The sequence below is a fragment of the Engystomops pustulosus genome, chromosome 9 (genome assembly GCF_040894005.1).
Source record: "Engystomops pustulosus chromosome 9, aEngPut4.maternal, whole genome shotgun sequence".
Lineage (NCBI taxonomy): Eukaryota > Metazoa > Chordata > Amphibia > Anura > Leptodactylidae > Engystomops > Engystomops pustulosus.
Window position 1 is genome coordinate 62256660 of NC_092419.1, and position 15572 is coordinate 62272231.

The window sequence follows — 15572 nt, forward strand, 5'->3', positions numbered from 1 at the left end:
AACCTGAAAATGTGTTAGTTTCTCTATGAGATAGTAAAAGAAGGTTCAAATTGAACAGCTGCTGTCAACGGCCATTCTAAGCTGAATGTGCGTGCTCTTGCCAGATCGCAGCAGCGATGCAGCTTAAGGTTTGGCAAGTACCAGCATGGGAGACTGGCTGGGAATCCCAAGTTCTGTTGACCTTTTTGAACTTGAAAATTGTGTTAGTTTCTCTATGAGATAGTAAAAGAAGGTTCAAATTGAACAGCTGCTGTCAACGGTCATTCTAAGCTTAATGTGCCTGCTCTCGTCAGATCGCAGCAGCAATGCAGCTTAAGGCTTGGCAAGTACCAGCATGGAAGACTGGCTGGGAATCCCAAGTTCCGTTGACCTTTTTGAACCTGAAAATTGTGTTAGTTTCTCTATGAGATAGTAAAAGAAGGTTCAATTTGAAATGCTGCTGTCAACGGCCATTCTAAGCTGAATGTGCCTCCTCTCGTCAGATCGCAGCAGCAATGCAGCTTAAGGTTTGGCAAGTACCAGCATGGGAGACTGGCTGGGAATCCCAAGTTCCGTTGAGCTTTTTTAACCTGAAAATTGTGTTAGTTTCTCTATGAGATAGCAAAAGAAGGTTCAAATTGAACAGCTGCTGTCAACGGCCATTCTAAGCTGAATGTGCCTGCTCTCGTCAGATCGCAGCAGCAATGCAGCTTAAGGCTTGGCAAGTACCAGCATGGGAGACTGGCTGGGAATTCCAAGTTCCGTTGACCTTTTTGAACCTGAAAATGTGTTAGTTTCTCTATGAGATAGTAAAAGAAGGTTCAAATTGAACAGCTGCTGTCAACGGCCATTCTAAGCTGAATGTGCCTGCTCTCGTCAGATCGCAGCAGCAATGCAGCTTAAGGCTTGGCAAGTACCAGCATGGGAGACTGGCTGGGAATCCCAAGTTCCGTTGACCTTTTTGAACCTGAAAATTGTGTTAGTTTCTCTATGAGATAGTAAAAGAAGGTTCAAATTGAACAGCTGCTGTCAATGGCCATTCTAAGCTGAATGTGCCTGCTCTCGTCAGATCGCAGCAGCAATGCAGCTTAAGGCTTGGCAAGTACCAGCATGGGAGACTGGCTGGGAATCCCAAGTTCCGTTGACCTTTTTGAACCTGAAAATTGTGTTAGTTTCTCTATGAGATAGTAAAAGAAGGTTCAAATTGAAAAGCTGCTGTCAACGGCCATTCTAAGCGGAATGTGCGTGCTCTTGTCAGATCGCAGCAGCAATGCAGCTTAAGGCTTGGCAAATACCAGCATGGGAGACTGGCTGGGAATCCCAAGTTCTGGTGACCTTTTTGAACCTGAAAATTGTGTTAGTTTCTCTATGAGATAGTAGAAGAAGGTTCAAATTGAACAACTGCTGTCAGCGGCCATTCTAAGCTGAATGTGTGTGCTCTTTTCAGATCGCAGCAGCGATGCAGCTTAAGGCATGGCAAGTACCAGCATGGGAGACTGGCTGGGAATCCCAAGTTCTGTTGACCTTTTTGAACCTGAAAATTGTGTTAGTTTCTCTATGAGATAGTAAAAGAAGGTTCAAATTGAACAGCTGCTGTCAACGGCCATTCTAAGCTGAATGTGCCTGCTCTCGTCAGATCGCAGCAGCAATGCAGCTTAAGGCTTGGCAAGTACCAGCATGGGAGACTGGCTGGGAATTCCAAGTTCCGTTGACCTTTTTGAACCTGAAAATGTGTTAGTTTCTCTATGAGATAGTAAAAGAAGGTTCAAATTGAACAGCTGCTGTCAACGGCCATTCTAAGCTGAATGTGCCTGCTCTCGTCAGATCGCAGCAGCAATGCAGCTTAAGGCTTGGCAAGTACCAGCATGGGAGACTGGCTGGGAATCCCAAGTTCCGTTGACCTTTTTGAACCTGAAAATTGTGTTAGTTTCTCTATGAGATAGTAAAAGCAGGTTCAAATTGAACAGCTGCTGTCAACGGCCATTCTAAGCTGAATGTGCCTGCTCTCGTCAGATCGCAGCAGCAATGCAGCTTAAGGCTTGGCAAGTACCAGTATGGGAGACTGGGTAGGAATCCCAAGATCCGTTGACCTTTTTGAACCTGAAAATTGAGTTATTTTCTCTATGAGATAGTAAAAGAAGGTTCAAATTGAACAGCTGCTGTCAACGGCCATTCTAAGCTGAATGTGCCTGCTCTCGTCAGATCACAGCAGCAATGCAGCTTAAGGCTTGGCAAGTACCAGCATGGGAGACTGGGTGGGAATCCCAAGTTCTGTTGACCTTTTTGAACCTGAAAATTGTGTTAGTTTCTCTATGAGATAGTTAAAGAAGGTTCAAATTGAACAGCTGCTGTCAACGGCCATTCTAAGCTGAATGTGCCTGCTCTCGTCAGATCGCAGCAGCAATGCAGCTTAAGGCTTGGCAAGTACCAGCATGGGAGACTGGCTGGGAATTCCAAGTTCCGTTGACCTTTTTGAACCTGAAAATGTGTTAGTTTGTCTATGAGATAGTAAAAGAAGGTTCAAATTGAACAGCTGCTGTCAACGGCCATTCTAAGCTGAATGTGCCTGCTCTGCCAGATCGCAGCAGCAATGCAGCTTAAGGCTTGGCAAGTACCAGCATGGGAGACTGGCTGGGAATCCCAAGTTCCGTTGACCTTTTTGAACCTGAAAATTGTGTTAGTTTCTCTATGAGATAGTAAAAGAAGGTTCAAATTGAACAGCTGCTGTCTAAGCTGAATGTGCCTGCTCTCGTCAGATCACAGCAGCAATGCAGCTTAAGGCTTGGCAAGTACCAGCATGGGAGACTGGGTGGGAATCCCAAGTTCTGTTGACCTTTTTGAACCTGAAAATTGTGTTAGTTTCTCTATGAGATAGTTAAAGAAGGTTCAAATTGAACAGCTGCTGTCAACGGCAATTCTAAGCTGAATGTGCCTGCTCTCGTCAGATCGCAGCAGCAATGCAGCTTAAGGCTTGGCAAGTACCAGCATGGGAGACTGGCTGGGAATTCCAAGTTCCGTTGACCTTTTTGAACCTGAAAATGTGTTAGTTTGTCTATGAGATAGTAAAAGAAGGTTCAAATTGAACAGCTGCTGTCAACGGCCATTCTAAGCTGAATGTGCCTGCTCTCGTCAGATCGCAGCAGCAATGCAGCTTAAGGCTTGGCAAGTACCAGCATGGGAGACTGGCTGGGAATTCCAAGTTCCGTTGACCTTTTTAAACCTGAAAATGTGTTAGTTTCTCTATGAGATAGTAAAAGAAGGTTCAAATTGAACAGCTGCTGTCAACGGCCATTCTAAGCTAAATGTGCCTGCTCTCGTCAGATCGCAGCAGCAATGCAGCTTAAGGCTTGGCAAATACCAGCATGGGAGACTGGCTGGGAATTCCAAGTTCCGTTGACCTTTTAGAACCTGAAAATGTGTTAGTTTCTCTATGAGATAGTAAACGAAGGTTCAAATTGAACAGCTGCTGTCAACGGCCATTCTAAGCTGAATGTGCCTGCTCTCGTCAGATCGCAGCAGCAATGCAGCTTAAGGCTTGGCAAGTACCAGCATGGGAGACTGGCTGGGAATCCCAAGTTCCGTTGACCTTTTTGAACCTGAAAATTGTGTTAGTTTCTCTATGAGATAGTAAAAGAAGGTTCAAATTGAACAGCTGCTGTCAATGGCCATTCTAAGCTGAATGTGCCTGCTCTCGTCAGATCGCAGCAGCAATGCAGCTTAAGGCTTGGCAAGTACCAGCATGGGAGACTGGCTGGGAATCCCAAGTTCCGTTGACCTTTTTGAACCTGAAAATTGTGTTAGTTTCTCTATGAGATAGTAAAAGAAGGTTCAAATTGAAAAGCTGCTGTCAACGGCCATTCTAAGCGGAATGTGCGTGCTCTTGTCAGATCGCAGCAGCAATGCAGCTTAAGGCTTGGCAAATACCAGCATGGGAGACTGGCTGGGAATCCCAAGTTCTGGTGACCTTTTTGAACCTGAAAATTGTGTTAGTTTCTCTATGAGATAGTAGAAGAAGGTTCAAATTGAACAGCTGCTGTCAACGGCCATTCTAAGCTGAATGTGCCTGCTCTCGTCAGATCGCAGCAGCAATGCAGCTTAAGGCTTGGCAAGTACCAGCATGGGAGACTGGCTGGGAATCCCAAGTTCCGTTGACCTTTTTGAACCTGAAAATTGTGTTAGTTTCTCTATGACATAGTAAAAGCAGGTTCAAATTGAACAGCTGCTGTCAACGGCCATTCTAAGCTGAATGTGCCTGCTCTCGTCAGATCGCAGCAGCAATGCAGCTTAAGGCTTGGCAAGTACCAGTATGGGAGACTGGGTAGGAATCCCAAGATCCGTTGACCTTTTTGAACCTGAAAATTGAGTTATTTTCTCTATGAGATAGTAAAAGAAGGTTCAAATTGAACAGCTGCTGTCAACGGCCATTCTAAGCTGAATGTGCCTGCTCTCGTCAGATCACAACAGCAATGCAGCTTAAGGCTTGGCAAGTACCAGCATGGGAGACTGGGTGGGAATCCCAAGTTCTGTTGACCTTTTTGAACCTGAAAATTGTGTTAGTTTCTCTATGAGATAGTTAAAGAAGGTTCAAATTGAACAGCTGCTGTCAACGGCCATTCTAAGCTGAATGTGCCTGCTCTCGTCAGATCGCAGCAGCAATGCAGCTTAAGGCTTGGCAAATACCAGCATGGGAGACTGGCTGGGAATTCCAAGTTCCGTTGACCTTTTTGAACCTGAAAATTGTGTTAGTTTCTCTATGAGATAGTAAAAGAAGGTTCAAATTGAACAGCTGCTGTCAACGGCCATTCTAAGCTGAATGTGCTTGCTCTCGTCAGATCACAGCAGCAATGCAGCTTAATTCTTGGCAAGTACCAGCATGGGAGACTGGCTGGGAATCCCAAGTTCTGTTTACCTTTTTGAACCTGAAAATTGTGTTAGTTTCTCTATGAGATAGTTAAAGAAGGTTCAAATTGAACAGCTGCTGTCAACGGCCATTCTAAGCTGAATGTGCCTGCTCTCGTCAGATCGCAGCAGCAATGCAGCTTAAGGCTTGGCAAGTACCAGCATGGGAGACTGGCTGGGAATTCAAAGTTCCGTTGACCTTTTGAACCTGAAAATTGTGTTAGTTTCTCTATGAGATAGTAAAAGAAGGTTCAAATTGAACAGCTGCTGTCAACGGCCATTCTAAGCGGAATGTGCGTGCTCTTGTCAGATCGCAGCAGCAATGCAGCTTAAAGCTTGGCAAGTACCAGCATGGGAGACTGGCTGGGAATCCCAAGTTCCGTTGACTTTTTTTAACCTGAAAATTGTGTTAGTTTCTCTATGAGATAGCAAAAGAAGGTTCAAATTGAACAGCTGCTGTCAACGGCCATTCTAAGCTGAATGTGCCTGCTCTCGTCAGATCGCAGCAGCAATGCAGCTTAAGGCTTAGCAAGTACCAGCATGGGAGACTGGCTGGGAATCCCAAGTTCTGTTGACCTTTTTGAAACTGAAAATTGTGTTAGTTTCTCTATGAGATAGTAAAAGAAGGTTCAAATTGAACAGCTGCTGTCAACGGCAATTCTAAGCTGAATGTGCCTGCTCTCATCAGATTGCAGCAGCAATGCAGCTTAAGGCTTGGCAAGTACCAGCATGGGAGACTGGCTGGGAATCCCAAGTTCCGTTGACCTTTTTGAACCTGAAAATTGTGTTAGTTTCTCTATGAGATAGCAAAAGAAGGTTCAAATTGAACAGCTGCTGTCAACGGCCATTCTAAGCTAAATGTGCCTGCTCTCGTCAGATCGCAGCAGCAATGCAGCTTAAGGCTTGGCAAATACCAGCATGGGAGACTGGCTGGGAATTCCAAGTTCCGTTGACCTTTTTGAACCTGAAAATGTGTTAGTTTCTCTATGAGATAGTAAAAGAAGGTTCAAATTGAACAGCTGCTGTCAACGGCCATTCTAAGCTGAATGTGCCTGCTCTCGTCAGATCGCAGCAGCAATGCAGCTTAAGGCTTGGCAAGTACCAGCATGGGAGACTGGCTGGGAATCCCAAGTTCCGTTGACCTTTTTGAACCTGAAAATTGTGTTAGTTTCTCTATGAGATAGTAAAAGAAGGTTCAAATTAAACAGTTGCTGTCAATGGCCATTCTAAGCTGAATGTGCCTGCTCTCGTCAGATCGCAGCAGCAATGCAGCTTAAGGCTTGGCAAGTACCAGCATGGGAGACTGGCTGGGAATCCCAAGTTCCGTTGACCTTTTTGAACCTGAAAATTGTGTTAGTTTCTCTATGAGATAGTAAAAGAAGGTTCAAATTGAAAAGCTGCTGTCAACGGCCATTCTAAGCGGAATGTGCGTGCTCTTGTCAGATCGCAGTAGCAATGCAGCTTAAGGCTTGGCAAATACCAGCATGGGAGACTGGCTGGGAATCCCAAGTTCTGGTGACGTTTTTGAACCTGAAAATTGTGTTAGTTTCTCTATGAGATAGTAGAAGAAGGTTCAAATTGAACAGCTGCTGTCAACGGCCATTCTAAGCTGAATGTGCCTGCTCTCGTCAGATCGCAGCAGCAATGCAGCTTAAGGCTTGGCAAGTACCAGCATGGGAGACTGGCTGGGAATTCCAAGTTCCGTTGACCTTTTTGAACCTGAAAATGTGTTAGTTTCTCTATGAGATAGTAAAAGAAGGTTCAAATTGAACAGCTGCTGTCAACGGCCATTCTAAGCTGAATGTGCCTGCTCTCGTCAGATCGCAGCAGCAATGCAGCTTAAGGCTTGGCAAGTACCAGCATGGGAGACTGGCTGGGAATCCCAAGTTCCGTTGACCTTTTTGAACCTGAAAATTGTGTTAGTTTCTCTATGAGATAGTAAAAGAAGGTTCAAATTGAACAGCTGCTGTTAACGGTCATTCTAAGCTGAATGTGCCTGCTCTCGTCAGATCGCAGCAGCAATGCAGCTTAAGGCTTGGCAAGTACCAGCATGGGAGACTGGGTAGGAATCCCAAGATCCGTTGACCTTTTTGAACCTGAAAATTGAGTTATTTTCTCTATGAGATAGTAAAAGAAGGTTCAAATTGAACAGCTGCTTTCAACGGCCATTCTAAGCTGAATGTGCCTGCTCTCGTCAGATCACAGCAGCAATGCAGCTTAAGGCTTGGCAAGTACCAGCATGGGAGACTGGCTGGGAATCCCAAGTTCTGTTGACCTTTTTGAACCTGAAAATTGTGTTAGTTTCTCTATGAGATAGTTAAAGAAGGTTCAAATTGAACAGCTGCTGTCAACGGCCATTCTAAGCTGAATGTGCCTGCTCTCGTCAGATCGCAGCAGCAATGCAGCTTAAGGCTTGGCAAGTACCAGCATGGGAGACTGGCTGGGAATTCCAAGTTCCGTTGACCTTTTTGAACCTGAAAATGTGTTAGTTTGTCTATGAGATAGTAAAAGAAGGTTCAAATTGAACAGCTGCTGTCAACGGCCATTCTAAGCTGAATGTGCCTGCTCTCGTCAGATCGCAGCAGCAATGCAGCTTAAGGCTTGGCAAATACCAGCATGGGAGACTGGCTGGGAATTCCAAGTTCCGTTGACCTTTTTGAACCTGAAAATGTGTTAGTTTCTCTATGAGATAGTAAAAGAAGGTTCAAATTGAACAGCTGCTGTCAACGGCCATTCTAAGCTGAATGTGCCTGCTCTCGTCAGATCGCAGCAGCAATGCAGCTTAAGGCTTGGCAAGTACCAGCATGGGAGACTGGCTGGGAATCCCAAGTTCCGTTGACCTTTTTGAACCTGAAAATTGTGTTAGTTTCTCTATGAGATAGTAAAAGAAGGTTCAAATTAATCAGCTGCTGTCAATGGCCATTCTAAGCTGAATGTGCCTGCTCTCGTCAGATCGCAGCAGCAATGCAGCTTAAGGCTTGGCAAGTACCAGCATGGGAGACTGGCTGGGAATCCCAAGTTCCGTTGACCTTTTTGAACCTGAAAATTGTGTTAGTTTCTCTATGAGATAGTAAAAGAAGGTTCAAATTGAAAAGCTGCTGTCAACGGCCATTCTAAGCGGAATGTGCGTGCTTTTGTCAGATCGCAGTAGCAATGCAGCTTAAGGCTTGGCAAATACCAGCATGGGAGACTGGCTGGGAATCCCAAGTTCTGGTGATGTTTTTGAACCTGAAAATTGTGTTAGTTTCTCTATGAGATAGTAGAAGAAGGTTCAAATTGAACAACTGCTGTCAACGGCCATTCTAAGCTGAATGTGTGTGCTCTTTTCAGATCGCAGCAGCGATGCAGCTTAAGGCTTGGCAAGTACCAGCATGGGAGACTGGCTGGGAATCCCAAGTTCTGTTGACCTTTTTGAACCTGAAAATTGTGTTAGTTTCTCTATGAGATAGTAAAAGAAGGTTCAAATTGAACAGCTGCTGTCAACGGCCATTCTAAGCTGAATGTGCCTGCTCTCGTCAGATCGCAGCAGCAATGCAGCTTAAGGCTTGGCAAGTACCAGCATGGGAGACTGGCTGGGAATTCCAAGTTCCGTTGACCTTTTTGAACCTGAAAATGTGTTAGTTTCTCTATGAGATAGTAAAAGAAGGTTCAAATTGTACAGCTGCTGTCAACGGCCATTCTAAGCTGAATGTGCCTGCTCTCGTCAGATCGCAGCAGCAATGCAGCTTAAGGCTTGGCAAGTACCAGCATGGGAGACTGGCTGGGAATCCCAAGTTCCGTTGACCTTTTTGAACCTGAAAATTGTGTTAGTTTCTCTATGAGATAGTAAAAGAAGGTTCAAATTGAACAGCTGCTGTTAACGGTCATTCTAAGCTGAATGTGCCTGCTCTCGTCAGATCGCAGCAGCAATGCAGCTTAAGGCTTGGCAAGTACCAGCATGGGAGACTGGGTAGGAATCCCAAGATCCGTTGACCTTTTTGAACCTGAAAATTGAGTTATTTTCTCTATGAGATAGTAAAAGAAGGTTCAAATTGAACAGCTGCTTTCAACGGCCATTCTAAGCTGAATGTGCCTGCTCTCGTCAGATCACAGCAGCAATGCAGCTTAAGGCTTGGCAAGCACCAGCATGGGAGACTGGCTGGGAATCCCAAGTTCTGTTGACATTTTTGAACCTGAAAATTGTGTTAGTTTCTCTATGAGATAGTTAAAGAAGGTTCAAATTGAACAGCTGCTGTCAACGGCCATTCTAAGCTGAATGTGCCTGCTCTCGTCAGATCGCAGCAGCAATGCAGCTTAAGGCTTGGCAAGTACCAGCATGGGAGACTGGCTGGGAATTCCAAGTTCCGTTGACCTTTTTGAACCTGAAAATGTGTTAGTTTGTCTATGAGATAGTAAAAGAAGGTTCAAATTGAACAGCTGCTGTCAACGGCCATTCTAAGCTGAATGTGCCTGCTCTCGTCAGATCGCAGCAGCAATGCAGCTTAAGGCTTGGCAAGTACCAGCATGGGAGACTGGCTGGGAATCCCAAGTTCCGTTGACCTTTTTGAACCTGAAAATTGTGTTAGTTTCTCGATGAGATAGTAAAAGAAGGTTCAAATTGAACAGCTGCTGTCAACGGCCATTCTAAGCTGAATGAGCCTGCTCTCGTCAGATCACAGCAGCAATGCAGCTTAAGGCTTGGCAAGTACCAGCATGGGAGACTGGCTGGGAATCCCAAGTTCTGTTGACCTTTTTGAACCTGAAAATTGTGTTAGTTTCTCTATGAGATAGTTAAAGAAGGTTCAAATTGAACAGCTGCTGTCAACGGCCATTCTAAGCTGAATGTGCCTGCTCTCGTCAGATCACAGCAGCAATGCAGCTTAAGGCTTGGCAAGTACCAGCATGGGAGACTGGCTGGGAATTCCAAGTTCCGTTGACCTTTTTGAACCTGAAAATGTGTTAGTTTCTCTATGAGATAGTAAAAGAAGGTTCAAATTGAACAGCTGCTGTCAACGGCCATTCTAAGCTGAATGTGCCTGCTCTCGTCAGATCGCAGCAGCAATGCAGCTTAAGGCTTGGCAAGTACCAGCATGGGAGACTGGCTGGGAATTCCAAGTTCCGTTGACCTTTTTGAACCTGAAAATGTGTTAGTTTCTCTATGAGATAGTAAAAGAAGGTTCAAATTGAACAGCTGCTGTCAACGGCCATTCTAAGCTGAATGTGCCTGCTCTCGTCAGATCGCAGCAGCAATGCAGCTTAAGGCTTGGCAAGTACCAGCATGGGAGACTGGCTGGGAATCCCAAGTTCCGTTGACCTTTTTGAACCTGAAAATTATGTTAGTTTCTCTATGAGATAGTAAAAGAAGGTTCAAATTGAACAGCTGCTGTTAACGGTCATTCTAAGCTGAATGTGCCTGCTCTCGTCAGATCGCAGCAGCAATGCAGCTTAAGGCTTGGCAAGTACCAGCATGGGAGACTGGGTAGGAATCCCAAGATCCGTTGACCTTTTTGAACCTGAAAATTGAGTTATTTTCTCTATGAGATAGTAAAAGAAGGTTCAAATTGAACAGCTGCTTTCAACGGCCATTCTAAGCTGAATGTGCCTGCTCTCGTCAGATCACAGCAGCAATGCAGCTTAAGGCTTGGCAAGTACCAGCATGGGAGACTGGCTGGGAATCCCAAGTTCTGTTGACCTTTTTGAACCTGAAAATTGTGTTAGTTTCTCTATGAGATAGTTAAAGAAGGTTCAAATTGAACAGCTGCTGTCAACGGCCATTCTAAGCTGAATGTGCCTGCTCTCGTCAGATCGCAGCAGCAATGCAGCTTAAGGCTTGGCAAGTACCAGCATGGGAGACTGGCTGGGAATTCCAAGTTCCGTTGACCTTTTTGAACCTGAAAATGTGTTAGTTTGTCTATGAGATAGTAAAAGAAGGTTCAAATTGAACAGCTGCTATCAACGGCCATTCTAAGCTGAATGTGCCTGCTCTCGTCAGATCGCAGCAGCAATGCAGCTTAAGGCTTGGCAAATACCAGCATGGGAGACTGTCTGGGAATTCCAAGTTCCGTTGACCTTTTTGAACCTGAAAATGTGTTAGTTTCTCTATGAGATAGTAAAAGAAGGTTCAAATTGAACAGCTGCTGTCAACGGCCATTCTAAGCTGAATGTGCCTGCTCTCGTCAGATCGCAGCAGCAATGCAGCTTAAGGCTTGGCAAGTACCAGCATGGGAGACTGGCTGGGAATCCCAAGTTCCGTTGACCTTTTTGAACCTGAAAATTGTGTTAGTTTCTCTATGAGATAGTAAAAGAAGGTTCAAATTAAACAGCTGCTGTCAATGGCCATTCTAAGCTGAATGTGCCTGCTCTCGTCAGATCGCAGCAGCAATGCAGCTTAAGGCTTGGCAAGTACCAGCATGGGAGACTGGGTAGGAATCCCAAGATCCGTTGACCTTTTTGAACCTGAAAATTGAGTTATTTTCTCTATGAGATAGTAAAAGAAGGTTCAAATTGAACAGCTGCTTTCAACGGCCATTCTAAGCTGAATGTGCCTGCTCTCGTCAGATCACAGCAGCAATGCAGCTTAAGGCTTGGCAAGTACCAGCATGGGAGACTGGCTGGGAATCCCAAGTTCCGTTGACCTTTTTGAACCTGAAAATTGTGTTAGTTTCTCTATGAGATAGTAAAAGAAGGTTCAAATTAAACAGCTGCTGTCAATGGCCATTCTAAGCTGAATGTGCCTGCTCTCGTCAGATCGCAGCAGCAATGCAGCTTAAGGCTTGGCAAGTACCAGCATGGGAGACTGGGTAGGAATCCCAAGATCCGTTGACCTTTTTGAACCTGAAAATTGAGTTATTTTCTCTATGAGATAGTAAAAGAAGGTTCAAATTGAACAGCTGCTGTCAACGGCCATTCTAAGCTGAATGTGCCAGCTCTCGTCAGATCACAGCAGCAATGCAGCTTAAGGCTTGGCAAGTACCAGCATGGGAGACTGGCTGGGATTCCCAAGTTCTGTTGACCTTTTTGAACCTGAAAATTGTGTTAGTTTCTCTATGAGATAGTTAAAGAAGGTTCAAATTGAACAGCTGCTGTCAACGGCCATTCTAAGCTGAATGTGCCTGCTCTCGTCAGATCGCAGCAGCAATGCAGCTTAAGGCTTGGCAAGTACCAGCATGGGAGACTGGCTGGGAATCCCAAGTTCTGTTGACCTTTTTTAACCTGAAAATTGTGTTAGTTTCTATATGAGATAGTAAAAGAAGGTTCAAATTGAACAGCTGCTGTCAACGGCCATTCTAAGCTGAATTTGCCTGCTCTCGTCAGATCGCAGCAGCAATGCAACTTAAGGCTTGGCAAGTACCAGCATGGGAGTCTGGCTGGGAATCCCAAGTTCTGTTGACCTTTTTTAACCTGAAAATTGTGTTAGTTTCTATATGAGATAGTAAAAGAAGGTTCAAATTGAACAGCTGCTGTCAACGGCCATTCTAAGCTGAATTTGCCTGCTCTCGTCAGATCGCAGCAGCAATGCAACTTAAGGCTTGGCAAGTACCAGCATGGGAGACTGGCTGGGAATCCCAAGTTCCGTTGACCTTTTTGAACCTGAAAATTGTGTTAGTTTCTCTATGAGATAGTAAAAGAAGGTTCAAATTGAACAGCTGCTGTCAACGGCCATTCTAAGCTGAATGTGCCTGCTCTCGTCAGATCGCAGCAGCAATGCAGCTTAAGGCTTGGCAAGTACCAGCATGGGAGACTGGGTAGGAATCCCAAGATCCGTTGACCTTTTTGAACCTGAAAATTGAGTTATTTTCTCTATGAGATAGTAAAAGAAGGTTCAAATTGAACAGCTGCTGTCAACGGCCATTCTAAGCTGAATGTGCCTGCTCTCGTCAGATCGCAGCAGCAATGCAGCTTAAGGCTTGGCAAGTACCAGCATGGGAGACTGGCTGGGAATCCCAAGTTCTGTTGACATTTTTGAACCTGAAAATTGTGTTAGTTTCTCTATGAGATAGTTAAAGAAGGTTCAAATTGAACAGCTGCTGTCAACGGCCATTCTAAGCTGAATGTGCCTGCTCTCGTCAGATCGCAGCAGCAATGCAGCTTAAGGCTTGGCAAGTACCAGCATGGGAGACTGGCTGGGAATTCCAAGTTCCGTTGACCTTTTTGAACCTGAAAATGTGTTAGTTTGTCTATGAGATAGTAAAAGAAGGTTCAAATTGAACAGCTGCTGTCAACGGCCATTCTAAGCTGAATGTGCCTGCTCTCGTCAGATCGCAGCAGCAATGCAGCTTAAGGCTTGGCAAGTACCAGCATGGGAGACTGGCTGGGAATCCCAAGTTCCGTTGACCTTTTTGAACCTGAAAATTGTGTTAGTTTCTCGATGAGATAGTAAAAGAAGGTTCAAATTGAACAGCTGCTGTCAATGGCCATTCTAAGCTGAATGAGCCTGCTCTCGTCAGATCACAGCAGCAATGCAGCTTAAGGCTTGGCAAGTACCAGCATGGGAGACTGGCTGGGAATCCCAAGTTCTGTTGACCTTTTTGAACCTGAAAATTGTGTTAGTTTCTCTATGAGATAGTTAAAGAAGGTTCAAATTGAACAGCTGCTGTCAACGGCCATTCTAAGCGGAATGTGCCTGCTCTCGTCAGATCAAGGCAGCAATGCAGCTTAAGGCTTGGCAAGTACCAGCATGAAAGACTGGCTGGGAATTCCAAGTTCCGTTGACCTTTTTGAACCTGAAAATGTGTTAGTTTCTCTATGAGATAGTAAAAGAAGGTTCAAATTGAACAGCTGCTGTCAACGGCCATTCTAAGCTGAATGTGCCTGCTCTCGTCAGATCGCAGCAGCAATGCAGCTTAAGGCTTGGCAAGTACCAGCATGGGAGACTGGCTGGGAATTCCAAGTTCCGTTGACCTTTTTGAACCTGAAAATGTGTTAGTTTCTCTATGAGATAGTAAAAGAAGGTTCAAATTGAACAGCTGCTGTCAATGGCCATTCTAAGCTGAATGTGCCTGCTCTCGTCAGATCGCAGCAGCAATGCAGCTTAAGGCTTGGCAAGTACCAGCATGGGAGACTGGCTGGGAATCCCAAGTTCCGTTGACCTTTTTGAACCTGAAAATTGTGTTAGTTTCTATATGAGATAGTAAAAGAAGGTTCAAATTGAACAGCTGCTGTCAATGGCCATTCTAAGCTGAATGTGCGTGCTCTTGTCAGATCGCAGCAGCGATGCAGCTTAAGGCTTGGCAAATACCAGCATGGGAGACTGGCTGAAAAACCCAAGTTCTGGTGACCTTTTTGAACCTGAAAATTGTGTTAGTTTCTCTATGAGATAGTAGAAGAAGGTTCAAATTGAACAACTGCTGTCAACGGCCATTCTAAGCTGAATGTGTGTGCTCTTTTCAGATCGCAGCAGCGATGCAGCTTAAGGCTTGGCAAGTACCAGCATGGGAGACTGGCTGGGAATCCCAAGTTCTGTTGACCTTTTTGAACCTGAAAATTGTGTTAGTTTCTCTATGAGATAGTAAAAGAAGGTTCAAATTGAACAGCTGCTGTCAACTGCAATTCTAAGCTGAATGTGCCTGCTCTCGTCAGATCGCAGCAGAAATGCAGCTTAAGGCTTGGCAAGTACCAGCATGGGAGACTGGCTGGGAATCCCAAGTTCTGTTGACCTTTTTTAACCTGAAAATTGTGTTAGTTTCTATATGAGATAGTAAAAGAAGGTTCAAATTGAACAGCTGCTGTCAACGGCCATTCTAAGCTGAATTTGCCTGCTCTCGTCAGATCGCAGCAGCAATGCAACTTAAGGCTTGGCAAGTACCAGCATGGGAGACTGGCTGGGAATTCCAAGTTCCGTTGACCTTTTTGAACCTTAAAATGTGTTAGTTTCTCTATGACATAGTAAAAGAAGGTTCAAATTGAACAGCTGCTATCAACGGCCATTCTAAGCTGAATGTGCCTGCTCTCGTCAGATCGCAGCAGCAATGCAGCTTAAGGCTTGGCAAGTACCAGCATGGGAGACTGGCTGGGAATCCCAAGTTCCGTTGACCTTTTTGAACCTGAAAATTGTGTTAGTTTCTCTATGAGATAGTAAAAGAAGGTTCAAATTGAACAGCTGCTGTCAACGGCCATTCTAAGCTGAATGTGCCTGCTCTCGTCAGATCGCAGCAGCAATGCAGCTTAAGGCTTGGCAAGTACCAGCATGGGAGACTGGGTAGGAATCCCAAGATCCGTTGACCTTTTTGAACCTGAAAATTGAGTTATTTTCTCTATGAGATAGTAAAAGAAGGTTCAAATTGAACAGCTGCTGTCAACGGCCATTCTAAGCTGAATGTGCCTGCTCTCGTCAGATCGCAGCAGCAATGCAGCTTAAGGCTTGGCAAGAACCAGCATGGGAGACTGGCTGGGAATCCCAAGTTCTGTTGACCTTTTTGAACCTGAAAATTGTGTTAGTTTCTCTATGAGATAGTTAAAGAAGGTTCAAATTGAACAGCTGCTGTCAACGGCCATTCTAAGCTGAATGTGCCTGCTCTCGTCAGATCGCAGCAGCAATGCAGCTTAAGGCTTGGCAAGTACCAGCATGGGAGACTGGCTGGGAATTCCAAGTTCCGTTGACCTTTTTGAACCTGAAAATGTGTTAGTTTGTCTATGAGATAGTAAAAGAAGGTTCAAATTGAACAGCTGCTGTCAACGGCCATTCTAAGCTGAATGTGCCTGCTCTCGTCAGATCG